We start from the raw sequence: 10,578 nt of genomic DNA on the forward strand, positions 1-10,578 counted from the left end.
CGTAGCTCAGCGGCGAATGTATTAATTTTCGATTCTTGTCTCACATCAAGACGCCGACTCCGGATCTGCATGACACATGTTAAATTTAGGCGGAAATTATCGTACATCCGATAGGTATTCTAGCTTGAAGACACGTTTACCCATGGACGTCTTTTTGGGGTCGTATTTATATCTTACATCGTAAATAGGTGTATTAGTTTCATTGTCACGATGTAGATCGCAAATAGGTGCACTACCTTTCATAAAATTGTTTTATACGACATGCACATGATAACATTGATAACGTTCCAATCCAGAGGGAAAACTAAACTCTTATACCTTTTTATAACTAAATATAATTTATATTACACTCGCGAAATTTGATAACATCATTTTAGTAGGGGATTTTAATATCAATCTTTTAAACGCACAAAACCATGACGCAACAAAGCTTCTTGATTTTTGTAAATGTTTTAATTTAGTCGAATTTTCTGACCGTCCTACTCATTTTACCGATCATAGCGAATCATTGATAGACTTAGTTTGTTCAAATACGCGTGTCACTAATTTATGCGTTAACCATATTCAAGACCTTAGTAATCACGCACTTATTACATTTGAAGTTTCAATTAAAAAAGTCAAGCCGTCACCTCGTTGGATAAAATACAGACCTATAAAAGATATAGACATGACACTGTTTAACCAGCGCGTAGAGTCTATACCATGGAATAACTTTGTCGCATATGACGTAAACTACATGATAAATATGTTCAATAGTCACATTTTACAGTTATTTAACGAATTTGCCCCTTTCAAGTTAATTAGAATTAATAATAAGTCGTATCCGTGGATAATGTATACTATTAAAAACATGATGAAGCTGCGTGACGAGGCGCACGCTCGCTGCAAATCAACCAAGACAGACTCCCACATACAATATTATAAAGATTTAAAGCACATAGTAAATTCAGCGATTTACAATGAAAAAAGAGCATACTTCAACCACCATATTAATAGTAACCTTAAAAACCCAAAAGATCTATGGAAAAATATAAAAAAATTCGGGCAAGTGCGAGTCGGACTCGCGCACGAAGGGTTCCGTACCATATAAAAAAAAAAAACAAACGGTCACCCATCCAAGTACTGACCACTCCCGACGTTGCTTAACTTTGGTCAAAAATCACGTTTGTTGTATGGGAGCCCCATTTAAATCTTTATTTTATTCTGTTTTTAGTATTTGTTGTTATAGCGGCAACAGAAATACATCATCTGTGAAAATTTCAACTGTCTAGCTATCACGGTTCGTGAGATACAGCCTGGTGACAGACGGACGGACGGACGGACGGACGGACAGCGAAGTCTTAGTAATAGGGTCCCGTTTTACCCTTTGGGTACGGAACCCTAAAAAGGACGTCGCTAACTTCAAACCTAAAGATACTGAGTTACCAACACATTTATTTAATCCCGAAAAATTAAATGAACACTTCCTGACCCTTCCTGGTGAAGACGGCGTGGATATCTCCCTTCTAACAAAATAAGAGTTTGACAGATTTGGTGCTTCAGTTTTTTCTCTCAAACCAGTAACAGAGACTATAGTGTTTAATATAATAAAGACAATTTCTTCTAATGCACAAGGCATTGATATGGTACTATTAACTTTGCCTCATACGCTTTCGTTAATTACTAGCATAGTTAATAATTCCATAGAAACAGGCGTCTTTCCCGACACATGGAAATCAGCCATTATTAAACCTATCCCAAAAACATCCAATCCAGTAAGTTTTAAAGATCTCCGTCCAATAAGTATATTACCCTTTTTATCCAAAATAGTAGAAAAAGCAGTTAGTTTTCAGTTAACAGAGTATCTAGAGGCGAATGAAATTCTGCCGAAGAAACAGTCAGGGTTCAGAAAGACTCGAAGTACCACCACTGCTTTACTAGACGTAGTAGATAACATCTTAGCGGATCGAGATAGTGGTAAAAATGTCATGCTGGTGCTGTTAGATTTTTCTAGGGCATTTGATACCATTAATACTACGCTCTTACTTTCCAAAATGGCATTTTATGGATTCGATATACGTTCTCTGAACTGGTTTGCGAGCTATCTGACTGGACGCACGCAATCTGTTGAACTTCGAGATGAAAATGTTTCAATCTCGATCTCCAGTCCGCTGCCCGTTATACGTGGAGTCCCACAAGGATCAATTTTAGGCCCGTTGCTTTTTATCTTGTATAGTGCTGATATTATTACCAATATAAAGCATTGCAACTATCATCAATATTCCGATGATTTACAAATTTATATACCATTTAAGCCAGGGACCGTATAACCGGTTTTATTAAATACCTGTATAAAAACTGTCAAACGAATACCGGTTAAAATGTTATACCTATATTCGCATTAGAGGTATTGCTGTCATTCCGTTTTTGTCTTTATCGCTATTTGTACACTAATTGACATAATGAAATACCGGTATTCATTAATACCTCAATAATAACAGGTATTCAGTATACCGGTAATGGTTTTCGTATTTAATACCGGTATTCATTGCACTTGATCAAAGAGTAACCAAAAACTTTGCGACAAGAGGTTAAAGTTGTTGTTAAGTCCTCATGCCAAAGACATATGTAACTTACTATCTATTCTTTTTGCTCATGCTTATATTGATCGCTGTACAAGCGAAAGATTTCATGATTTAACCACGAGCGTAGCAAGTGGTTCGAAATCTGTAAAATTGAGCGTTGCGACCGTTTCAAGGCACGAGGTTAATGAATGAATTAATGAAAATAATTAATCCCAGAAAACATTTCCATATGAAATATGAGCGCCGCGCCGCCAAAATTTTCGCGCCGCCGCCGCCGCCAAAATTCTGCGCTATCGGTGTGGCATCGGCGTGACCTTGTTAAATACTAGAGTCTGTCTAAGCTAACTTTGCACCGATTTGAACAGAACAAAGTGAGGGAGTGTTATTATAATATAAACGTCATATTTTCATAGAATTTTGACATTAACGATGATATTTACACACGTTGTCGTTGCAAATGCTATGCAGATTAGTTTGATCGGGAATTTATTGCTTTTATATAACGTGCTAACAAATTAGGTACCGATATTTTAAGAGATGGTACTTTATATAAAAACAATTAACTTTAAATAGAAATCAAGAAAACTTTTCATATCATATTTTTGTTTTATTTACCGAACAAAAATATAAATTAAAATTATATCTAAAAATAATCATTACGTGCATTTAACCACATAAAGAAAAAAATACATAGAGTGCTCACTCAGAAAAGTCTAATGCTCAACAACTTTCAGCGAATATTAAACAAGGATTAACTGGAACTTTATTTTCAACTCCTTCTGCTTTAATATAGTAGTAGTAGTAGTAAAACACTTTATTGTACAAAAATCAAAACAAAACAGGAAAAATAACATTCGTCATTAGTACAAAGGCGAAGTTATGCCTTTAAGGGATCTCTTCCAGTTAACCTTTGAGCAATATTAGTTGTAAATAGTTGTTCAATACAATTTTTGAGACATTTTTGAAATTAATATTCTTTTTGGGTTCCGTATTTCGTACCAATATCAAGTTGATATCAACTGCAAAAAAGTTTCTTGAAGGGGTTTTTATAGGCTTTTAATATCGTACATTTAAGTCACATTCACTCATTGATTCATTCATACTATTTTTGCGATTAATAAATGGTCTGTGCGAGCAGTGTGTGTAATCATTCACCTTTCCTGGCGATACGTACATATAATAACTATTATATTTGACTATAGCTACCCGCACTGACTTCGCACGGATTACACAAAACCTTAACAAATTGTACACCTAAACTAAAGCTTCCTCAAAAATCTTTCTATTGATAGCTGAAATCCGCATGAAAATCAGTTGAGTAGGTTTTGATTTGAGTTCATCGTGAACATACATTCATATAGTTACAGACAGACGCGGCGGGGGACTTTGTTTTATAAAGTGTAGTGAATTAGTGATAGATTCAATTAACAGTAACCTCACAATATAAAGAGATGTTCATTATGCTGCTTATCTACAGTTAATGCCATGAAAAACTTTTTTCCTACCATAATTCAATAAATTAAATGAAATGAAATTAAATGAATTAAGGTTTGAATTCTCTTCGCATAAACCAAGTTTTCAAGGCTACGCCGCCGATTCGCCGCCACCGCCAACCAATTTTGACCGGCGAACCGCCGCCGGCTAAATGCCTATTGGGCGGCGCTAGACGTGCGCGCCGGTCGAAAAAAATTGGGTGGCGGCGCGCCAGAAAAAAATCCACGGCGGCGGCGTGGAATTTTTCAACTTTTCAATATTAAGACGTATAATGAAAAGCCATGCTTAACCCTTAAATCGACAAGGGAAAAAAATCTCAAAAAACTGTGTTAGTATCATTTTTTTGGTGTTATTATCTTATTATGTGGTTGTTTATTGTAGAAAAATCATGAAAAAAATCTATTTATAATAGTTTCGAAAAAAACATAGGTAAGGTAAGTACCCCTATTAACGAGGGGGTTAAGCAAGTTTTTCAAAAAAAGCCAAAAATTAAGCATAAACCGGCGGTGTATGGACCAAGACATATTTTTTTATGTTAGTTTGTTAATTAAAGTTTATATTATTTTAGTTTCTGGCCTTGTTTTAGAAAATTATAAAGGAAAAAATAATTATTAAAACCAAAATGTCGAAATCGCCTATTACCGTGGTATTGGAACACTGTTACCCAAATACCGCGGATATGGGTTCCTTTTTACGAGGGTGGATAACCCGTCGCATTTTTAGTTCCATAATTATGATAAATATTATTTATTTGACAATAATGGATAAAAAAATGTATATTTAATACCTACGCTTTTCATATTATAAGACTTAATTAATGAATTTAAAGTGAAAATAGTTGGTTCCTTTAATGCTAAAAACATCGTGGGTTACCCTTTATGAGCAAGTGTAATGCTGTCGAAATTCTTGTTTAATTTATTACCTACCTACGTTAAATAAATAGATAGGTACTTAATTATTTCAACCGGACGTGGAGGGCAAATTGCGCCAAAACGTTCAAGCTATCAGAATTATATTCTACACAATACATATACAAGATCTGTGTAAGTTAATGTTAATGTTAATGTTGTATGTTTGTGTGTCTATTTTATTATTAAAATAACATAAAATATATTTTTCTACTCCAGCACTTCTATTTGTCGATTAAATGACTGCCAGTGATATCCAAATCAACTACATTTGAAGCGCGGTGCGTAGGGTAGAGTAGGGTATTTATGAAAACAAATATCACAATAGCCATGTGTTGTATTAAAAAAAAATGCTATCTTCTAGGCAAAGATCTAAAAACCAATATTTACTTTGTCTTTATATATAATTTTATGTTTGCTGCCTTAGAAAAAATATTGTGTGCAACGGTACATAATTAGGTCTGAAAATTCTCGGGCCTGTCTTCGGCCCTTGAATTTGAAGAATCCTTATTATGTACCTGGTATACAAAAGACTATCAAAAGTAATATTAGGTATTTTAAGAATCTATTAATATCAAAGCCATGAAAGTTTTGGGTGGGTCTGTATTAGGTTCTCATACAGCTTATTACCGAGTGATGTCTTTTCTAACCATCGTTAAACGGTTCAATTCAAATAATTTTAAAACTCATTTACGACTAGTAAAAATAAATAGTTATCTTGTATTTTTTTAATACGATCAATATGGATGATTCCAAATATTACAAAACAATGGTTAAAATAAACTTTATAACCATACTTTTGTTTTTATATCAATACTTAAACAAGTTTCTCATATAAGGGTTTCTAAGAAAACGTCTGAGAAGGTGTCTAAAATTGTAATAAATATTAAGAGTTCTTGCATAGATTTCATACCTCGTTAATAGCTCTTTAGCTTTATAGGTGGCTAAATATTTCAATAACATTTAAAGTCAAGGAAATGTGCATTTATATATAAATATAACATCGCTCGAATCTAAAATACCGTTTCCGTTATTACCGAGGTATACCTCGAAATTAGGTGTCACACAAAGAAAATGGAACCTAACACCGATGTTTTTAATTTCCTATTTTTTTCCTATTGGCGAGCAAATATCGCAAATAAAGTATTTGGGAATCATAAAGATAATAACTAAGAATCAATCTCAAGTCTTAGTCTTTTCAGAATATTTACCATTATTACGCTAATCACTAAATATAATACGCGTTTGCTTACTTGAGATGTTGCGTGTTAGTATGGAGCAACCAAATCTCGCGCTCCTGATGCGCTAGTTTACGATTTTCGACTTTTTTGCGTGATGTTTTCGTACTAGTGTTATACTTATTCGACAGTCAAAAGATAAAGCTTTATTTCTGTGTTCTTAGATTCAAAGAAAGTTAATAAGCTTTTTTATTAAACGCTATTTTATACATACCTCGGTAATGAATGCCAATTTTAATGGGGTCGTTAATAGGGGTACTTACCTTATGTCAAATATGTTGGATGTTGCCAGTCGGTGTAAATAAAAAGATACGCCGCATAATGAAAAGACGTCTAGTATTTTGGACGTTGCCTAGTTAGTATACAGTACTTTATATGCATAAGGTTTTTTTTGTCAAATTCATGTTTTTTTTTTTAATAAATATAGAATAATTGCATTTTTAATTACAAATACACTTACTGATAATGTCAACTTATGTTATGAACTAAAGTAAAACCTATTATTTTTATATTTTTCCAAAAGCTTTATAGCTCGTAGGTGGTAAAATTTTACCAGTCATTGGCGTCATTTTATTAACATTAAATCAAACTTAGCGGGGTATCGTAGGATGCAGCAGGGTCAATTTCACCAAACGAGCATTTTTGTCTAATTCCCATGGAATTTTGAAATACCAACATTACACAAAAAAAAAATATGCTGATAATTTGATAAAAAATATAATAAACTTTAATTTTCTTATTGGGTAAAAATATTCATAAAACTATAAAAGTTATTTCAATTTAAAATTTTGGTCAGGGCACGGGAATTAGTGTGTCCATGGGAATTAGATTTTACTAGCACGGAAATTAGAACATGGCCCAGGAATTGTTTTCTTAACTTATTTTGGTAGTTAAAACTATTATTTATGTATATTTTAATCTACAATAATATACTGCAACCATACTGAAGCGGCATTGAACATATTTACCTTCTTTAATTTTAGTTTCGGACGACAAATCTACGAAAGTATGATACACTAAAAACTACGTATTTGACTAATCGTTTCCTTTATTTTAATGGCAACTAATCTCTCTTTCTTAGTAAAATGTACATATTTCAAAACAATACTTTGAGTAGTTGCGTAAACTTGTCCGCCTTACATACAAAACTATTCATTAAAAAGTGTCATTATGTATCTGCATGTAGATAGGTACAAGGTGTATGATCTGGTATATGACCGTATAGGAAATGATACTAAGAAATAAATAGGGGCACAGTGAGAAGAAGTTATTGTGTAAGTTAATCTGAAGAAATCGAATATGTTGCCTTCATAAATTCATAACACAAAAAATTGTTTGACCACATATGAGGTAAGGTGGGGTAAACTATCTCCATGCCAAATATCATCAAGATGATATTGGTTCAGCGGTTTAAGCGTGACAAGATAACAGACAGACAGACATAGATACTTTCGCATTTATAATATAGTAAGAATAGGATATATTTAATTATTCGTGTATTAGAAAAGCTAATTTATAACAACTATGAGGAACTATGAGGGTTTTCTGGGGTGAAAAATCGATCTAGCTAGGTGTTATCTCTGGGAAAACGCGCATTTTTAGTTTTTAGGTAGGTATATGTTTTCCGAGCAAAGCTCGGTCTCCCAGATGTTCAAACTTTATACGGCATACGCTGTCAGCTGTCTAATTTACAAAAAAGAACATTGCAAATTTGATTCATTTTGTTTTATGTAACCTTAGGCACAGGTATTATAATATGTAATAATTCCAAAAATAGTTTTATGTTTATATAATATTTTAATTTTATAATATGATCAATGAATAAGGTAAGGTGGGACAAGACTAACAGTACGAGGATTCCATACAAGTGAGACTTACCCCGGTGTCGTCTTACCCCACCTTACTTTACGTATTAAAATTGCCCGGGTTATTCGGGTCCACCCTGTATGTACTATAGTACTTATACTAAAAACCGTTTACAGATTTTTGTGCATTCTTTAAGATTTTCTTAAATGTAAAATACAAAGATATACGTCATATTGTTATTACATATGATATATATTCAATGCCAATATACATATATATATAATAATAATATGACGTAAACATTGCCAATTAACTTACAGTGCCCCCAATAAAAGATTTGTTGACAATATATGTAATACTTTCTAATTCCCGTGCCACTTAATCAGCTGTTTTAGGCAAATATTCCATGGGAATTAGGGCACGGAAATTAGAATTCGTAATAAAAAAAATCGCCAAAAATTTAAATCGTGTTTGACCAAACTGTTATGTTATCGCTAACATAAAGATACATAAAGGGCTCCTAAATATGACAATTGTTATTGACAAGCTATGTGGGAAATAAAATTTATAAGGGGCATCGAAATTAGAAAAAAATTGTCGCCCACCCGGATTCCGAAATAATTACGCGATTTGCTCGAACACGCCGCGGCTTGACGTACATCCGCTTGCTTTGAGAGACAGCCGAATACTGCCAGTACAGGTGAGGCGGGACACGAGGCGGTTCAAATACAGACGTCGGCTGTCAGAGCCCTTTGGGTTTTGCCGACGAAATTGTACTCGCGCGCTCGGACAAAATTTAAACATCGATCACGAGCTATTTACCACAATGAAGTTAATAGTGTATGTGCTCAGTGATAGTAAATATCATCTAGTTTAAGTATTTGATACTAAATTAGTGATACTAATGTACAATTTTTCGTAGGATTTTTCATAATGCTCAAAAGTAGATTCCGGACAGGGCACGGGAGTAGTAATTTGAGCCTTTATGTATTTTTAAGTGTACTCTAAAAACCAATTAATCAGTGAATTCATATGGAACTCGGTGTGAAAGTGTGACTTCTTTATGTAAAAAAAAAATGGTAAGTATTATCTAATGCTAACCCCCGATTTTCATCACGGACAGAAAAAAATTCGTGTTCAGAAATTGACCCAGCAACATCTGAGCAATGGTATACAACAATGCATGCAATTTTATCAATATTTTCGTAAGAAATTTTTCAAATGAAATCGGGTCTGTCTCTTGATGTCTTGATGAACGCACAGGAAAAAAAAACCGTAATAATATTTTTTTATCTATTTGGTTCATTACGTTGCAATACGACAAGTAATGACTTTTTAAAAGGTTTTGAAACACCTAAAATCCCTCTGTTTAATTCATATTCATATTCATAAAAACTACCAGAAAACGTGATAATTTTACTCTTCGCATACTTGGCACTAGTGCCCTGTAATCGACAACGGTTAAAACACTGGACATTATACTTTGTAAATGTGTTTTACCCATAGGTACATGGTACATACAACACATTTTTATGTAAATCGTACTGCCACATAATAAATAGTTAGTATGGTGTTGGTGCGACATAAAATAGTAGAAATTAAATTATATGACCAAAAAATTTCCGTAAGTAGGTACGTAATTATTGCCATGTTTAAGTAAGTATTTTACGTCAAAAATGTGAGAGTTACGTAGGAAGTGGCGCCTATTTCAACTATTTCTTATCGGACTATAACCTATTACATATTTTAACGCTGCATAATACTGTCTTATAAAAAATATTCGGCGCGCATTTTAATCTACCGGCGGCGGCGGCGGCGCGCGGACTCCTTATGGCGGCGGCGCGCACGTCTAATCGGCGCTCATATATTTGAGATTATAAACTACATACGTAATAAAATACAATTAAATCAACAAAAAAAAAAAACAATTAAATGAATCAAATGAACGCTATTAAATATTTATCATTCAAAATCATCACCTAACAGCTAATTTTACCATGTAAAGCCTGACCGGTAACATATGATCATTGTCAAGAGAGCGCTGTTATTCTCATGGTGACAGTTCAGTATAGTATGCAAAAATTAGTTCCAGTGAAATTCCGCAACATGGCGCGTGATCATATATTCCTGGTCAGCCTGACCAGGTAAAGCCTTTACCTATTAGAGTAAAAATCGAAGAAAAATACTTATCTCGACTTTCTTGTTTACGGCGTCATTACCTACTATTATGAGAGTCTAAGTTAGATGCCTACTCACTGCTGGCGGTGTATTAAGATTTCAAAAACATATGCTGTCACCATAAATTCTAGCGTGGGAGCCATGAAACATACAATATTAACACCTTGTTTGTATTTTGTAGACGTGTATACTTTTTACATCTAAATGCGCTTACTGGGTATGCCTTGTACTTACTAAATCATACAGAGTAGTGAAGTCTCTATAGGTACATCGTGAGAATTTGGCAACTCGTCTTGAACTAGGAGTGATGATTACACATCGGTAACTCGTGGCATTTAGGTAGCACTTAAAAGATTAGTGATGAGCACACATCGGTAACTCGTGGCATTT

The 10,578-nt window shown here is 33.8% G+C and overlaps 1 protein-coding gene across 1 annotated transcript in view; it reads left to right on the top strand.

Moving 5' to 3' along the window:
- The window catches only part of LOC134794179 (uncharacterized), a 148,169-nt gene that overhangs the window by 27,968 nt on the left and 109,623 nt on the right, over positions 1-10,578 (top strand). The gene's annotated exons all lie outside the window — the stretch shown is intronic.

This window comes from Cydia splendana, chromosome 10 (genome assembly GCF_910591565.1).
Source record: "Cydia splendana chromosome 10, ilCydSple1.2, whole genome shotgun sequence".
NCBI lineage: Eukaryota > Metazoa > Arthropoda > Insecta > Lepidoptera > Tortricidae > Cydia > Cydia splendana.